At 40.8% G+C, this 16,167-nt stretch overlaps 1 protein-coding gene and 1 pseudogene across 2 annotated transcripts in view; one reads left to right on the forward strand and one right to left on the reverse strand.

Annotated features, from left to right (window-relative positions):
- Nucleotides 1–16,167, forward strand: part of LOC309712231 (CD5 antigen-like) — a 229,228-nt gene that overhangs the window by 179,771 nt on the left and 33,290 nt on the right. The window lies entirely within an intron of this gene.
- Nucleotides 677–14,607, reverse strand: LOC309712224 (scavenger receptor cysteine-rich type 1 protein M130-like; annotated as a pseudogene). Its single transcript, XR_014280663.1, has 13 exons — nt 14,486–14,607; nt 10,239–10,355; nt 9,907–9,939; nt 9,504–9,788; nt 7,835–8,129; nt 7,476–7,757; nt 5,916–6,221; nt 5,551–5,838; nt 4,845–4,877; nt 4,457–4,744; nt 3,303–3,608; nt 2,945–3,226; nt 677–1,293 (listed from the first exon to the last, which is right to left on the reverse strand). The product of XR_014280663.1 is annotated as a scavenger receptor cysteine-rich type 1 protein M130-like (transcript).

The following is a 16,167-nucleotide window of genomic DNA, read 5'->3' on the forward strand; positions in this document are numbered from 1 at the left end:
GGTGAAATAACAAAATATTTCAAGATAAACCTCAAAATAAAATCAGTCAGTATCCTTTCTACATATAATAATTTTACTGTGTCACTTCCACGGTTAACACAAAGGGTTTATAAAGCGAGAGCTTTAGTCTAGTTTTGTCTGTGGAGAGTAGATTTCATCACAGTAGCTGTCTTTCTGAAAGGACATAATTCACCCACTGGCATCTTCTTCTATGCTTTTTATCAACACACAGCAGTCAGGCTATTTTAAAATATATTGACTGAATTATAATATTCTGGACCTTTGTCAGAGGAAATTTTCTCCTTAAATTATAACTGAACACCTCTGAAGTATAAGCTTAGTGAAATGATGGTTATAAGTGATGTTCTTTAGAACCTGTAAGAACCTTGATGCAGATCCAGGTGAGTATTCTGTACTGCCGTGTCTTGCTGCCTTTGACACAGTTGATGACGGTATCCTGACTGAAAAATCATGTTGGCCTCTTTGGATCATCTTAGGAGTGGTTCTCTTCTCATTCACAGCAGTTTTTCCTTTTTTGCTGCTAATTTTGGATCCTCTCCTGCGGTTCCCCCGAGGTTCGGTCTTTGGACCTATCTCGTTGGTTCTGTACACACTGAGTGACATTGGCCTCATGAACAACTCAAGAGTGGATATGTGGAAAAAAATGAAGGATGGATATTTTGCCTTGTATGTTTATTTCTAATTATTTGTGAAGTCTGGTTCATGTTGTACTCAAAAAACTATGGAAAAATAAGCAGTCTTGGCCTGTGATGGCTTGGCTGAGCTTCATTCATGAAAATCACACTTAAAACTGTAAAAGTTAAACGTAAAGCTGTTATAGAAGTTAATGCTTCCTTTGTGTTTGTAAGCTACTAAAATCAGCCAAAGCACTTATAAACATGATGACAGTCATGGCTGTATAAATGATCCACGTTCCACGGTTACTTCAGCTGTGCATTATTTTTAGCTCAACTTACAAAATCAACTTATACATGAAACTTTTGGATATTTTTCAGTGACAATTCTTTGATTCACATACTAATGGTCTCATTTGTAATGAATGTGTTAGTCAGGTATGTTTACAGATTTGTGTCTTTGGTAGAAAACTGAGTTTGACTGAGCTGATCTTAAGCTGTCTATGATGGGAAATTCATGTGGATGTAAGATGAGGTCCTCTTCTGCTCCTTTAGTTCCTTTCACTTCAGCCATCTCTCCTTCATGTACACAAACACTGAGAATGGAGTAAACCAGCTCAGTGTTTTCCCGTCTGCTCGAGCTCTGCCTCCTGCTGGCCTGAGGAGACGTGATAGTGCATAGATCAGACTGACTTCATCACATACTGAGGGCTTCATTGTCAAACGAAGACTCAAAAATACTCAGCAAAACAACTATTAGAACAGAACCCAACTTGTGTTTAAGTTAGAGTTACAGTTATATATTTAACACCCAAACACTTTATTCTTACTTTAATTGATTGACATCCTTATGAAATTCATATGGAAAGTAAGAAAATTATGAGTCTTTTGAAAATCTCAAACTCATCAGAACAATCTGTCCACTTCAGACAGCGTCTCCCTGCCCTCCAGCTTTGGCATCTGATTCACCACCCGTATACCTAGTTCAACCTTCCACATCTGGAAGCCCACTCTGGTGAGTTAGGGAAGAGTCAAAGGTTTCTACTACATTGTCATCCGGTCACCAAACCCAATTACTGAATAAGGAGTGTAATTATTCTAACTTTGAGGAAGAATCGTCCCCTAGTGTTTGATCATTCCCTTATCCCCGATGACACTTCTGATAGGTTGCTAAGTTTGAGACAAGGCCAGTGGAGCACTGATGATTGTGCTGAAAACACATCATGAGGTTTGTTTTGCACAGTTTAGATGATCAAGTGAAGAATGAGGTAGCATCAAGTGATGACACAGAAACATTTGAAACATTGGTTTCTCTGCCTATCAAGACAGACAACTGCCTGCAGAAAAGAAGAGTAGGTGAGAACTCCAGATCCCAGCTTTCCTTGAAGACGGGAAGTGGCATCACCACAAAGTGTCAAATTGTGGTGTGTGGAGAGAAGGAAGAGAGGACCTTCACTCGCAAGCTGGTGAAGGATGGTCTTTATTGTGGAGACAGGATGAACAGAACAGGATAGAGACTGACTGAATGACTGAACTGAACCAGAAACACACAAATCGATGATGACAAGACAGAAAAGGAGAAAACTAAGGACTTAAATACACAGGAGTGATGATGATGATAAGAGACAGGTCAGAACACAGCTACAACCAAATCTGACTAATAACACACAAGAAGTAGAACTAAACGCAATGCATGGAGACAGATGACTAACACAATAAATCAGGAAACATGAACATAGAGAAAATAAACAGAACATGTCCATTTACTTCTCTGATACACTGTGGCATGTGACAAGATTTACATATCACCCAGGTAGGGGGGGTGACATGTTTTTCTTGGTATCATTCATGGCATCCTAATGAATATAGTCTTTGAATGTGGCCATCAATTTACATCACAGGTATGGAAAGTTTTCTCTTCAGCCTTAGGAGCACGACTGAATTTATCTTCAGGTTTTTACCCCAAATCGAAATTAGATGAAAGAATATATGGATTAACGACTTATCTGTAAATCCTTGCAAAGTAATCCTGTGTAAGGGACTGAACATAATCCCTGTAAAAATTACTCAAGTTTACCATGAAGCATTCTGGGTTGTTTTGATGCAATAAACTCATCTTTAACCTTTGTGGAGTGTCTGCTCTGAGGTGAGGTCACATCCATCCTGTATTCAAATAATGGGTTAAAAACAGTGAGTACACAGCTTTCCCAGGTGTGTCCTGCCAGGTAAAGTCTATCAAGGGTTTTACCAAAAATAACCACTAACTGTCAGTGTGACAGAGGGAACACTGGATGTTATAGATGACCTACCTGAGCAGGTGAAATCGAGGATGTTGAGAGAATAAACTGATGTTACACACTCCCTTACAGCACAGAAAGACTGGACACACTCAGGTTTGATCCTTGTTGGAAGTCTGGCTAAGGACTTTGTTATCATTCTCAAAGAAACAGCAGAACCACAGCCCAGATGTTCACAGATAACAGCTGCCTCCTTCAGGCTCCAGTTGGGGACAAAGACTGGTTTCCAATCTCCCAGTTTCACTTCCAGTATACCTGCACAGGGACTGACTCCTCCCATCAACCTGACAGACTCTAACAGAAAGCAGAGAGTCATCAGTAAAAGAATAAAGTGAGTTTGAACCACAAAAAGCTGCAGCTCCTCTTCTACCTGAGCAGGTGAGTCCAACAGCTTTGCCAGGTGAGCAGCTGTTTCTAGCTGAGCCTGAGCTTCTACAGTCCAGGAGAGCAGACTCATGGCCTCCACACTGGTACTCTTTGCTCCACACTGGAGCCTCCACTTCTCCATAGAGCGCCCCCTGGAGGACCGAAGGAGGCCCACAGCCGAGCTCCCTACAGACCACCTCTGCATCCTGCTGGTCAAAGTCAGCTTCACACACTGAGGACCAGCTCTGGTTAGACTTCACCTCCAGTCTGCCTGAACACAGACTGGAACCATTCAGCAGCCTGACAGAGTCTGGAGACATCAGAGAAGATCAAACAGAGAGATCAGAGACAGCAGACACACAAGAAAAAGATGGCAGCAAACAACTATTCACTGATTCAAACTCAGCACAACTGTAACATGACTTCATCATTAACAACAGAACTCATCTTTCTAACAGGAGACATGTTAGTATCACATTTACATTTTATACAGTGGACAGGCTCTCACTGATTTCTGATGTTTTACAAATGATGGCAAAACAGCTGCAGTTCTTTGTTGTGCTCTTCTGATACTCAACAATTATTGCTCTACACATACAACCTATATAAAAATCTTCTATTTAAAAAAATGTTCTAATGATTTTAGAGAGACAGGATGGAAAAGTAGGCCAATTCACTTCCATTGCTGAGGCAGATTATCTATGGTTGTAAGGTCTTCAGTGACAGATGCAGCAGTCACTCCTGAAAAGACTGTGATAATCAGATGTAAAGTGAACGGAAGAAGGAGTCCTATTGATTGGTTAGCTTTGGTGCCCAAGGGGAGCTGGGAGAATCACTGGGGCAAGCTAAGGGTAGATTTAGTGACTAAAGAATCAAAAACCTAGGTGTGGTTAAAGGAACAAAAATTTTGGTCAGGCTGAAAAAGATCCTGGAGAGTTGGGTCCATCTAAGGAGAGCATGCCACTTTTCTGTATACAATCTAAAGAGTGAGGAGTTGGCACTTAGGAATACTTTGAGGATATCGCAAATCTCACTGACATACCTTCTGTAAATGGAAGCATAGTCTGGAGACAAGGGTACAACTCACTTTAGCTGCTGTGTGCAAGCTGTTACTGTGCCATACATGATGTCATAAATATTTTTGCCTGATTGGCTTACCTGAACAGGTGAGATCTAGGACAAAAAAAGACAAACTTGAAGAGACACAATCCCTAAGAGCAGATCCAGACTGAACACAATCAGGTTTGAGCTGCCACACCAATGTCAGTGACTTCTGTCTCTGTTCTACTGAAACAGCAGAGCCACAATCCAGATGTTCACACACAACAGCTGCTGCCTTCAGTGTCCAGTCAGATTCTTCCACTGGTCTCCACTCTCCGAGGTGTTTCACCTCCACTGTACCTGCACAGAGATTAGCTCCTCCCACCAACCTGACATCATCCGGCTCTGAACAGAAAGCAGAGCGTCATCAGTAAAGAAGTGAATTTACTTCTGAACAGATTAATTGAACTTTCATTCTTTATTCTCTCTGATTTCATCCTTTTACCTGTAGCATTGTGTTTTTCTTCAGCCTGGAGTCCTGAGTAGGAAACCAAAGAAGAAAAAACCCACATATTTAAGGCAAAACATTGATTGGAGCTCAGCAGAGGACAGAACAAAATCTCAGACCGGTTTTTGAGGAATTTGCTATCAGCTCACATATTATCAAATTCACCATGAGTCATTTTATCAGTCTGCTTTCAGAGACATGAACATGTGAAAAAACAGACCAGAGAGTGCTTTACACAGGCCAACAAGTGAATTTAATATAAAAGTAGACCTGTCCCTTGACCTGATCCAGTTCTCCACAGGGCTTTTGTGAATCACTCTTTATCTGACACCTCAATCAGGACCAATCTGTCTTTGGAGACTCTATCAAAAGCCCAGGAATATATCACTGGGACACCCCTACCATTCAACAATGGTAATGTGGCAATCCATAGAGGGGTATTGTCACTATTATTACTATCATCAGTATTAGTATTAGTAGAACCAGTTGTTAATATCAGCTCTTTAACATTGGGAATCCTATGTGGTTGATAAATTGTTAGTTACATTCAAAGGAGATAAATTAAACTCATGCCTTGATATTTTTACTCAAGTTTCCTATTGGCTTAAAAATTAAAGTTATGTTTGTATAATTACTCTTACTTCTAATTGAATGTTCAATACAACAATGATCAGCTCAGAGAATGTGTCACTGTTGTTCTTACCTGAGCAGGTTACTTTCAGGACATTGGATGAATAACCTGATTTTGCACATTCCCACAAAGCGGATCCAGGTTTGACACAGTCAGGTCTGATTAACCACACATTTTTTTCTGTAGAGTCTTCAGATTGGGCAGAAACAGCAGAACCACAGCCCAGATGTTCACAAACAACAGCTGCTGCCTTCAGGTTCCAATGACGGATAAAAACTGGTTTCCAGTCCCCCAAATATTTCAATTCCAGTATACCTGCACAGTGACTGTCTCCTCCCACCAACCTGATACGATCAGGCTCTAACAGAAAGCAGAGAGTCATCAGTAAAAGAATAAAGTGAGTTTGAACCACATCAAAGCTGCAGCTCCTCTTCTACCTGAGCAGGTGAGTCCAACAGCTTTGCCAGGTGAGCAGCTGTTTCTAGCTGAGCCTGAGCTTCTACAGTCCAGGAGAGCAGACTCATGGCCTCCACACTGGAACTCTTTGCTCCACACTGCAGCCTCCACTTCTCCATAGAGCGCCCCCTGGAGGACTGAAGGAGGCCCACAGCCGAGCTCCCTACAGACCACCTCTGCATCCTGCTGGTCAAAGTCAGCTTCACACACTGAGGACCAGCTCTGGTTAGACTTCACCTCCAGTCTGCCTGAACACAGACTGGAACCATTCAGCAGCCTGACAGAGTCTGGAGAAATAATATTAAATACTTTTTTAAAAAGGAGGACTTTGTGTTCTTTGAAAAGGTGAACAAAAACAGCATACTATAAGGGGAAAAAAACCTTGCCAGATTGTCTTTTACTTTTTGCTGTTAAGCCTTCCTGTAATGTCTTGTGTTTATTCTTTGTTTTTCCATTTTTACAACCTTACTGGATTATTTAGAATATTCTCTTTCACATACCTTTGCTGGACTTCGCTACCTGCCTTCATATGTAAGCACAATTAGCACTCTGACAAAGTACCAAAACAGTGACAGGACTAGTCATACAAGGTGAGGGAAAATTATGAATCACAGAAACAGCAGAGTAAGGAAACACGTCTCAAATTAATCAAGACAATCACACAAAGGACGTAAAACTCAAGACAGTACACGATAGACATAAACTCAGTCAAACAGGACTAGAGACCAGTTGACCACCACCTCACAAACTCTGCACCATTGGGAAAAATGTGTATTTCCTAAGTGACTGGAATGTGGTTGCTGGAGGTGGTGATTGCACTGGTTACCCACAGATTTTAGTAGTCATGCATAGTTTGTATGAAATACACCAATTTTTTGGAGCTACTGTCTGTATTGTAGTAAAAGTAATAAAAAAATCAGCACAAACATGAGATGGAGAATGTTCATCTTCAAAGTAAAAGTTGTCTTATGATTGCGAGCATGATTGTAACAAATATACACACCGGTTTTGTTTATGCAAAGAATTCATCCTCAAAAAATGCAAAACAAAAAGTTAACTTACTGAAAGTTAAGTTTGGCTCAACAAAGCTCTGACTCTGAGCCTGGCAAGAGTCTAAAAAAACCAAACCTACAACAAAAACTATTTTTCAGGCCAAACGAAGGTCTTAAAATGAGTGAAATGTAATTAGGCGTCATACACAGTAAGGATGTAACAGTATTAACTATACAACCAACGTCTGCTGGAGTAGAGTTTAGGTAACTACTCTGCATTTTATTGTCACATGACATCGTAAAAAATGACAGTTAAGGGATGACTTCTTTAAAATTTGCTACAGCACCTAAGTTAAAATCAGAGTTGTAAATCTGTCACCCAAATCCTGCCCCGACTAGAGACTGTAAATAACTCTTTGTACGAGCTCCTCACTTAGTAAGCAAATACTATTTCAGGTGTGTATCACTTATTTCTCTTTACTAAATAGTTCAACTTATTATTCAGTAAGCACTTTTGTGCTCTGAACTTATTTTTTTAACTGGGCTTACTTTGGCAGGTGAGATGCTGAATATAGAAAAAGAGATTCAGTCTTGCACACTCTCTCACAGCAGATCCAGAATGAACACAGTCAGGAGTGATTCTCCACATAGATCTGAGTGAGACCACCTTCCTCTGGCCTACAGAAACAGCAGATCCACAGTCCAAGTGTTGGCAAACAGCAGCTGCCTCCTTCAGGGACCAGTCTGAGGAACCTACTGATCTCCACCCTCCTTGTTTCACCTCCACTGTACCTTTACAGTGATTGGCTCCTCCCACCAGCCTGAAAGGCTCTAAAAGAAAGCAGAGAGTCATCAGTAAAAGAATAAAGTGAGTTTGAACCACATCAAAGCTGCAGCTCCTCTTCTACCTGAGCAGGTGAGTCCAACAGCTTTGCCAGGTGAGCAGCTGTTTCTAGCTGAGCCTGAGCTTCTACAGTCCAGGAGAGCAGACTCATGGCCTCCACACTGGAACTCTTTGCTCCACGCTGGAGCCTCCACTTCTCCATAGAGCGCCCCCTGGAGGACCGAAGCCGAGCTCCCTACAGACCACCTCTGCATCCTGCTGGTCAAAGTCAGCTTCACACACTGAGGACCAGCTCTGGTTAGACTTCACCTCCAGTCTGCCTGAACACAGACTGGAACCATTCAGCAGCCTGACAGAGTCTGGAGACATCAGAGAAGATCAAACAGAGAGATCAGAGACAGCAGACACACAAGAAAAAGATGGCAGCAAACAACTATTCACTGATTCAAACTCAGCACAACTCAACATGACTTCATCATTAACAACAGAACACATCTTTATAACATCACACACTGGACACTTTTTAGCATAATAATAATAATAATAAATTTTATTTACGAGCGCCTTTCAAGTCACCCAAGGACACTTTACAATAAGAAGACACATAGTAAAACAATGGCAAGATAAGAACAATAAAACAAAAGCACATGATAAAATTAACAAACAGTGGATTCACAGTCAATATGCAGATTTGAATCAAGGACAGTGCGTAGACAATTATTATAAGATAACAACAAATCATCAGGAGTAGAATAGAAGTCCGGAATCTGAACATTGTCCAAACTGGTAGTGAGAATGTCCATATCAATGTTCTTGATGTTGCGGAACGAGATGAGACGGGTTGGCTTGGTAGAAGAGCAGCAGAGAGTGAGGTTAAATGAAAGGAGGAAGTGGTCATTTATGGGGATTTCAGTAGCAGAAAGATTCGAGGGAGTAAGACCAGAACAGCAGACCAAGTCCAGGGTGTGGCCTTTAGAGTGAGTGGGAAAGTCAATAAATTGTTTAAATTCAGAGCCTTCCAAACAGGAAGAAAGGTCTCTGGTGAGCAGAAGGTCATTATTGTCCATGTGAATATTGAAATCTCCCACCAAGATCACATTTGGGGAGAGAGATGAAAGATGGGTTAGTAGATTAGCAAAGTCACTGAGGAAGACAGGGTTAGGTTTGGGGGGGCAGTATACAGTAGCTATGATGGTGGGAATGTGATGACATTTACATTTAACACTGGAGCAGCTCTCACTGATTTTTGAAGATGTTCAAAATGACGCCACATCATTACGACCTGCAGATGTCTCTATTATGTTCCTTCCTTCTCAGCAATAATTTCAACAATTTCCATCTTTTGCATTTCTATGAAAAGATTAATAATTCAAAATAAATAATTTTAGAACAAACTCCCAAAAATCTTAATCTAAATCTAAAAAAAATCTAACTGGATCACTACATTAAGGAAGTGCCCAGAGTGAAGGAGGTTGTCTGTGTGTGGAGATACTGATGAACTCTGGTTGGACAGAATTTGTGTCTCAGATTTGTGTCCAGGTGTTCTTTGGTGTCTTTTTATGAAGCTAACCAACAAGTTTCATTAAGCTAAAAGAGGAGTTCTCCTGGGCTGGCTGGTAGTTAGCTCAGAGGAACTCTGAAGCTCTGTTCTTCATGGCTTCTGGGCAGTCTGCTGCTAGTCTATCTAGTGTGTGTGTGTAAATCAGGTACATTACTACCAATCATTGACTCACCTGAGCAAGTGAAATCCACTATAGAGGAGGAGGATCCTGATATTACACACTCTCCCAGAGCAGCTCCAGACTGAGCACAGTCAGAATTGATCATCCACACAGATCTGCCTGCAGACTCTTTTCTCTCTTCTACAGAAACAGCAGAGCCACAGTCCAGATGTTCGCAGAATATAGCTGATGTCTTTAATGTCCAGTCAGACATGTCTATGGGTCTCCACTCTCCCAGATGTTTTATCTCAAGTGTTCCTGCACAGCGACTGGCTCCTCTCACCAGCCTGGCAAACTCTGAATAGATGGCAGAAAATCATCAGTACAGACGTGAATTTAATTTTCAAAAGGATGAAGTCAAACTGCCCTGCTTATTTTGCTTCTGTGGCTGTTTACTTCTTTTTAGGATGATTACCTGTTGAGTCATGTTTTTCTTCAGCCTGGACTCCTGAGGAGAAAGTTAGACAAGAAATATCAGTCACACTCAGCTGTGGACAGAGCAAACTGCATTCCAGCTGTATACAGTGCGAGCAGGAAGCCTCTTCCCTTTCCTGAATGAGGTTGACTGCTTAGCATGAGACAGCAGTGTGTGCTACAATTTTTTCATTCTGATAAACACACTTTATCTGACATATTACCGAACATGAACCCATGTGATGCTGCTGAATAAGGGGCTCTGAAGTGAATACAAATTCCTTTTATATGAACTGTGCGTTTGGGTGATGCAGATGTGTAGGCCAGTCCTACCTGAGCTCCACAGCAGCACCACCAGCAGCAGCAGTGGATCCATGTCCAGGCAGGCGTCTCTCTGATGATACTCAGTGTTTAACCACACTGAGAGGCGGAGCTTCACTGGGATCTGATCTGATTTTTAAAAAATTGGTTTAGTGTCACATGATCAGTTTTTCCTGTGTGTCAGGACTGAATGAAAGTTCACCTCATGAAAAGTTCATGAGGTGAACTGCTGGCTGCTGTTCACCTTTGTACACTAGATATACCACTAATAAACACAGACACTTAAAAATGATGTGTTATTAAAGCTAATAACACATCAAACTGAGGTTATTGTACTCGGCCCTGAAAATCTTAGAAATATGGTATCTAACCAGATTCTTACTCTGGATGGCATTACCTTGGCCTCCAGTAATGCTGTGAGGAACCTTGGAGTCATTTTTGACCAGGACATGTCCTTCAATGCACATACTAAACAAATATGTAGGACTGCTTTTTTCCATGTGCACAACATCTCTAAAGTTAGAAATATCCTGTCTCTTAGTGACGCTGAAAAACTAGTTCATGCATTTATTACTTCCAGACTGGACTACTATAATATTTATTATCAGGATGTCCAAAAAACTCACTGAAAAGCCTTCAGTTAAAGCAAAATGCTGCAGCAAGAGTCCTGACAGGGACTAGAAAGAGAGAGCATATTTCTCCTGTTTTGGCTTCCCTTCATTGGCTTCCTGTTAAATCCAGAATTGAATTCAAAATCCTGCTCCTCACATACAAGGTCTTAAATAATCAGGCCTCATCTTATGTTAATGACCTTGTAGTACCATATCACCCTATTAGAGCACTTCACTCTCGCTCTGCAGGCCTACTTGTTGTTCCTAGAGTATTTAAAAGTAGAATGGGAGGGAGAGCCTTCAGTTTTCAGGCCCCTCTTCTGTGGAACCAACTTCTGGTTTGGATTCAGGAGACAGACACTATCTCTACTTTTAAGATTAGGCTTAAAACTTTCCTTTTTGCTAGAGCATACAGGGAGTGCAGAATTATTAGGCAAGTTGTATTTTTGAGGAATAATTTTATTATTGAACAACAACCATGTTCTCAATGAACCCAAAAAACTCATTAATATCAAAGCTGAATGTTTTTGGAAGTAGTTTTTAGTTTGTTTTTAGTTTTAGCTATTTTAGGGGGATATCTGTGTGTGCAGGTGACTATTACTGTGCACAATTATTAGGCAACTTAACAAAAAACAAATATATACCCATTTCAATTATTTATTTTTACCAGTGAAACCAATATAACATCTCCACATTCACAAATATACATTTCTGACATTCAAAAACAAAACAAAAACAAATCAGCGACCAATATAGCCACCTTTCTTTGCAAGGACACTCAAAAGCCTGCCATCCATGGATTCTGTCAGTGTTTTGATCTGTTCACCATCAACATTGCGTGCAGCAGCAACCACAGCCTCCCAGACACTGTTCAGAGAGGTGTACTGTTTTCCCTCCTTGTAAATCTCACATTTGATGATGGACCACAGGTTCTCAATGGGGTTCAGATCAGGTGAACAAGGTGGCCATGTCATTAGTTTTTCTTCTTTTATACCCTTTCTTGCCAGCCACGCTGTGGAGTACTTGGACGCGTGTGATGGAGCATTGTCCTGAATCAAATCATGTTTTTCTTGAAGGATGCAGACTTCTTCCTGTACCACTGCTTGAAGAAGGTGTCTTCCAGAAACTGGCAGTAGGACTGGGAGTTGAGCTTGACTCCATCCTCAACCCGAAAAGGCCCCACAAGCTCATCTTTGATGATACCAGCCCAAACCAGTACTCCACCTCCACCTTGCTGGCGTCTGAGTCGGACTGGAGCTCTCTGCCCTTTACCAATCCAGCCACGGGCCCATCCATCTGGCCCATCAAGACTCACTCTCATTTCATCAGTCCATAAAACCTTAGAAAAACCAGTCTTGAGATATTTCTTGGCCCAGTCTTGACGTTTCAGCTTGTGTGTCTTGTTCAGTGGTGGTCGTCTTTCAGCCTTTCTTACCTTGGCCATGTCTCTGAGTATTGCACACCTTGTGCTTTTGGGCACTCCAGTGATGTTGCAGCTCTGAAATATGGCCAAACTGGTGGCAAGTGGCATCTTGGCAGCTGCACGCTTGACTTTTCTCAGTTCATGGGCAGTTATTTTGTGCCTTGGTTTTTCCACACGCTTCTTGCGACCCTGTTGACTATTTTGAATGAAACGCTTGATTGTTCGATGATCACGCTTCAGAAGCTTTGCAATTTTGAGACTGCTGCATCCCTCTGCAAGATATCTCACTATTTCTGAGCCTGTCAAGTCCTTCTTTTGACCCATTTTGCCAAAGGAAAGGACGTTGCCTAATAATTATGCGCACCTGATACAGGGTGTTGATGTCATTAGACCACACCCCTTCTCATTACAGAGATGCACATCATCTAATATGCTTAATTGGTAGTAGGCTTTCGAGCCTATACAGCTTGGAGTAAGACAACATGCATGAAGAGGATGATGTGGACAAAATACTCATTTGCCTAAAAATTCTGCACTCCCTGTATAGTTTGGGCTGGATCAGGTGACCCTGAATCCTCCCTTAGTTATGCTGCAATAGACGTAGGCTGCCGGGGATTCCCATGATGCATTGAGTTTTTCCTTTCCAGTCACCTTTCTCGCTCACTATGTGTTAATAGACCTCTCTGCATTGAATCATATCTGTTCTTAACCTCTGTCTCTCTTCCACAGCATTTATCCTGTCTTCCTTCTCTCACCCCAACCGGTCGCAGCAGATGGTCGCCCCTCCCTGAGCCTGGTTCTGCCGGAGGTTTCTTTCTGTTAAAAGGGAGTTTTTCCTTCCCACTGTCGCCAAAGTTCTTGCTCATAGGGGGTCATATGATTGTTGGGTCTTTCTCTGTATCTATTATTGTGCGATCTACTGTACAATATAAAGCGCCTTGAGGCAACTGTTGTTGTGATTTGGCGCTATATAAATAAAATTGAATTGAATTGAATCATACTGATATGTGTTCTTTTTGCATCCTCTGACACAATTATAGTTACAGACTCTCTCTCTGCCCAAACCTATCTTTTGATCATAAGTAATTTACCTAAAAAGTGACAAAACAAACTCAAAGTTCATTAATTTGACTGAAATGGGGACCCTAAATATGGATTTTCAATGAAGAAATATCATTGAAGTGATTTTTTTGCCACAACAGCTGTAGTAAATTCTGATATCATGACATCTCTCAACCACACAAAGCTGAAAAAATGAGCAGCCTGATGCTTTAAGAGAATGAAGTTTAATTCTTGGCCTGAATTATTGATCATTGTGTTCTTGATCTGAGTGTTCACTGTTAAGTGGAGTCAGCTGTGTCACTCCACACAGCTGCTCCATCAGGAAGCAGGAGGGTGGAACAGGACCAGAGAGTACCAGCGCACACACCCAGCACTGCTTCACTACTGCATCAGCAGATGAAACATCAGCTCACATTTCATGGACTTATTGCCTAAAGCAATGAGTCACAGCAGCTCAGTGCAAAGTCGTCCTGAATGAGAGAGAGCTCTTCTTCCACAGGTCAACTGACTCATTTAACAGTTTGATGAGTGTGACAGGTGACATGTTGTGGCCTTCACATTCAGCAGAGCTCACCTGTGGGCCACGCTGGAGCTTGGTGGACCCCACTGCTGGTTTTGATATTTGTATTTTTTGATATTAGGCTGTTGGATTTTAACTGTGTCCTATTGGCGTGCACACTTTGGATCAGTAACATTAAATACAAAATATGACCTTTTTTTTTTTTAGCAATTCAATATTTGTGAGTATTAATAATAAAATTATAGTTAATTTTGTTTACTAAGTGTTTATTAAGTGTTTATAGAGATCCACTTTGCACAAAATCCAGTGAGGAAACGAGACATTGGACATGTAGATGCAATACACCATGCAAAATTCATAACTTTTTAAAAGTTATATGAGCCTGTGTTATGAATAAACATATTTTACCAAATTGCAACTGATTTGCAAACATGATCATTTCATTGTTAACAATAAAACAAAAAGTACTATAATTCCAAAAGATCTCATAAGTATTGATCAGTTCTCTGACTGGTACAATTTAAACCAGCATTGTTTAACTAACTGTAACTTTTTACTTCATTCCACAGGAGTGACGACCTGGAGTTACGGTGTCTGAGGCTGCCGGACAACTAAAAAACAGACAAACTCTCCAACTACTCACCTGTGGAAGCAGAGATTCAAGGAAAAGAGATCAGAGCACTTCTAAGGTTTACAGGGAGCAGATGAGTCTTTGTCCTCAATTTGTATTCTGTCTGTTCTCTCTTTGTCTGTCTCTGTGCTGGATCTGTGGACCTTTCTGTTCATGCAGCAACAGAAGAACACCAAAGCACCACCCACTAAAACTTGAGTGGCACCTTAAGTGTCATTTGAACCTCATCTGAATTTTAGACTGGGGGGCTGTGCATTTTCTCCCCTTTGGACTGATTGGTAAATGGACTGATTCTTATATAGTGCTTTTCTACTCTCCTGGAGTACTCAAAGTGCTTTATACAACACACCACATTCACCCATCATCTAAAATTGAATCAAATGAAAAAAGTCTCTTTTTAAAACTTGCTTTATTAGTTGTAATCTTTTAACTTAATGCACATTGCATCAAGCAAAAACTAAATTATATGCAACAGTCTTTGCCTTGAAGAAATTTGTTTAACATTTAAACCTATTTTCTGCATATTCCAGCATATGCAATTTAAATATTGTTTTGTGTTTACACTCACTTTAAAAAATAGATGCATATAAAACACAGCAGAAAATAAATAAAATCAAAGTCTCAAGGGGACTAAGTCCTGTCGCTCTTAAATCTATTTTCACCTGTTTAGCAGGAGTGGGGGTTTGCCCGGTGCCAGTCAGTGGGGGGATCCAGGGGTTTCTCTGCGAATTTCACATTCTTGTGCGAGGTACTTGCTCAGGCGGTGTTTTTTTTCTCTGTAAAAAGAAGTTTTCTTCCCACAGCGGACGCTGTCACTTTCACTTCCACGCTTTAAACGCTGCACAGTCATACTCTCGCCCACACTCGATATATTATCCATTTTTGATCTGCACACAGCTGTTACCACGAAAGTCGCACGCGCTTACGTCATTGTCATGAGACACTCTCAAAAACAAAATCACAGTTTAGTAATGCAGTAATGCAGCGTGCTTAATCTAATTACTTTTTTGCAACAGTTATCCCTTACTTTACTTGTTACTTGAAAAAAGTAATCAGATTACAGTGGCGCGTTACCTGTAGCACGTTATTGCCCATCTCTGCAAAGAGTGAATGACTTATCACATTTCTCTTTTTCTATGTCCCGTTAGTAAACTTTATATTATTAATTGGTATGTATTATTGTAGCGTCTACCTTACAATATAAAGCACCTTGAGGTGACTCGTTGTGATTTGGCGCTATATAAATAAAATCAAATTGAATTGAAAAATTAATTAATAACTGATGAACATATTGATTTATTCCTCCTACAGTTACCTGGTCACAGCAGGATGAATCTGCTAGTTTAAAACGAACACATTTCTTTTCAGGTCTATAGTCAGGCTGACAAAGAATCGGAGCTCTACTGAGCCAAGGATTCCTTTAACTTGTGATGACTTCATGAATTCCTTTAGAGTTAAAACTTCATGCTGTGTGTTCTCTTTTTTCCCTACTTCCTACCTCTGCATGCCAGACTTTTGTTTTTTGGGGGGAATTCATGCAACAAAGCTTTTTGTTGGGTCCATCGTCCATCTATCTTCATTACATACCACAGGCTTTTGAAATAGTGATAATTAAACTTTTAGATTTCTAGCCTTTTCATGTCAGAAATCCTTTAAAGAGCAGTTGTCAAACAGCTGACTGATAGTTAACAGTT

Source organism: Aulonocara stuartgranti (assembly GCF_965226115.1).
Source record: "Aulonocara stuartgranti genome assembly, chromosome: 7".
Lineage (NCBI taxonomy): Eukaryota > Metazoa > Chordata > Actinopteri > Cichliformes > Cichlidae > Aulonocara > Aulonocara stuartgranti.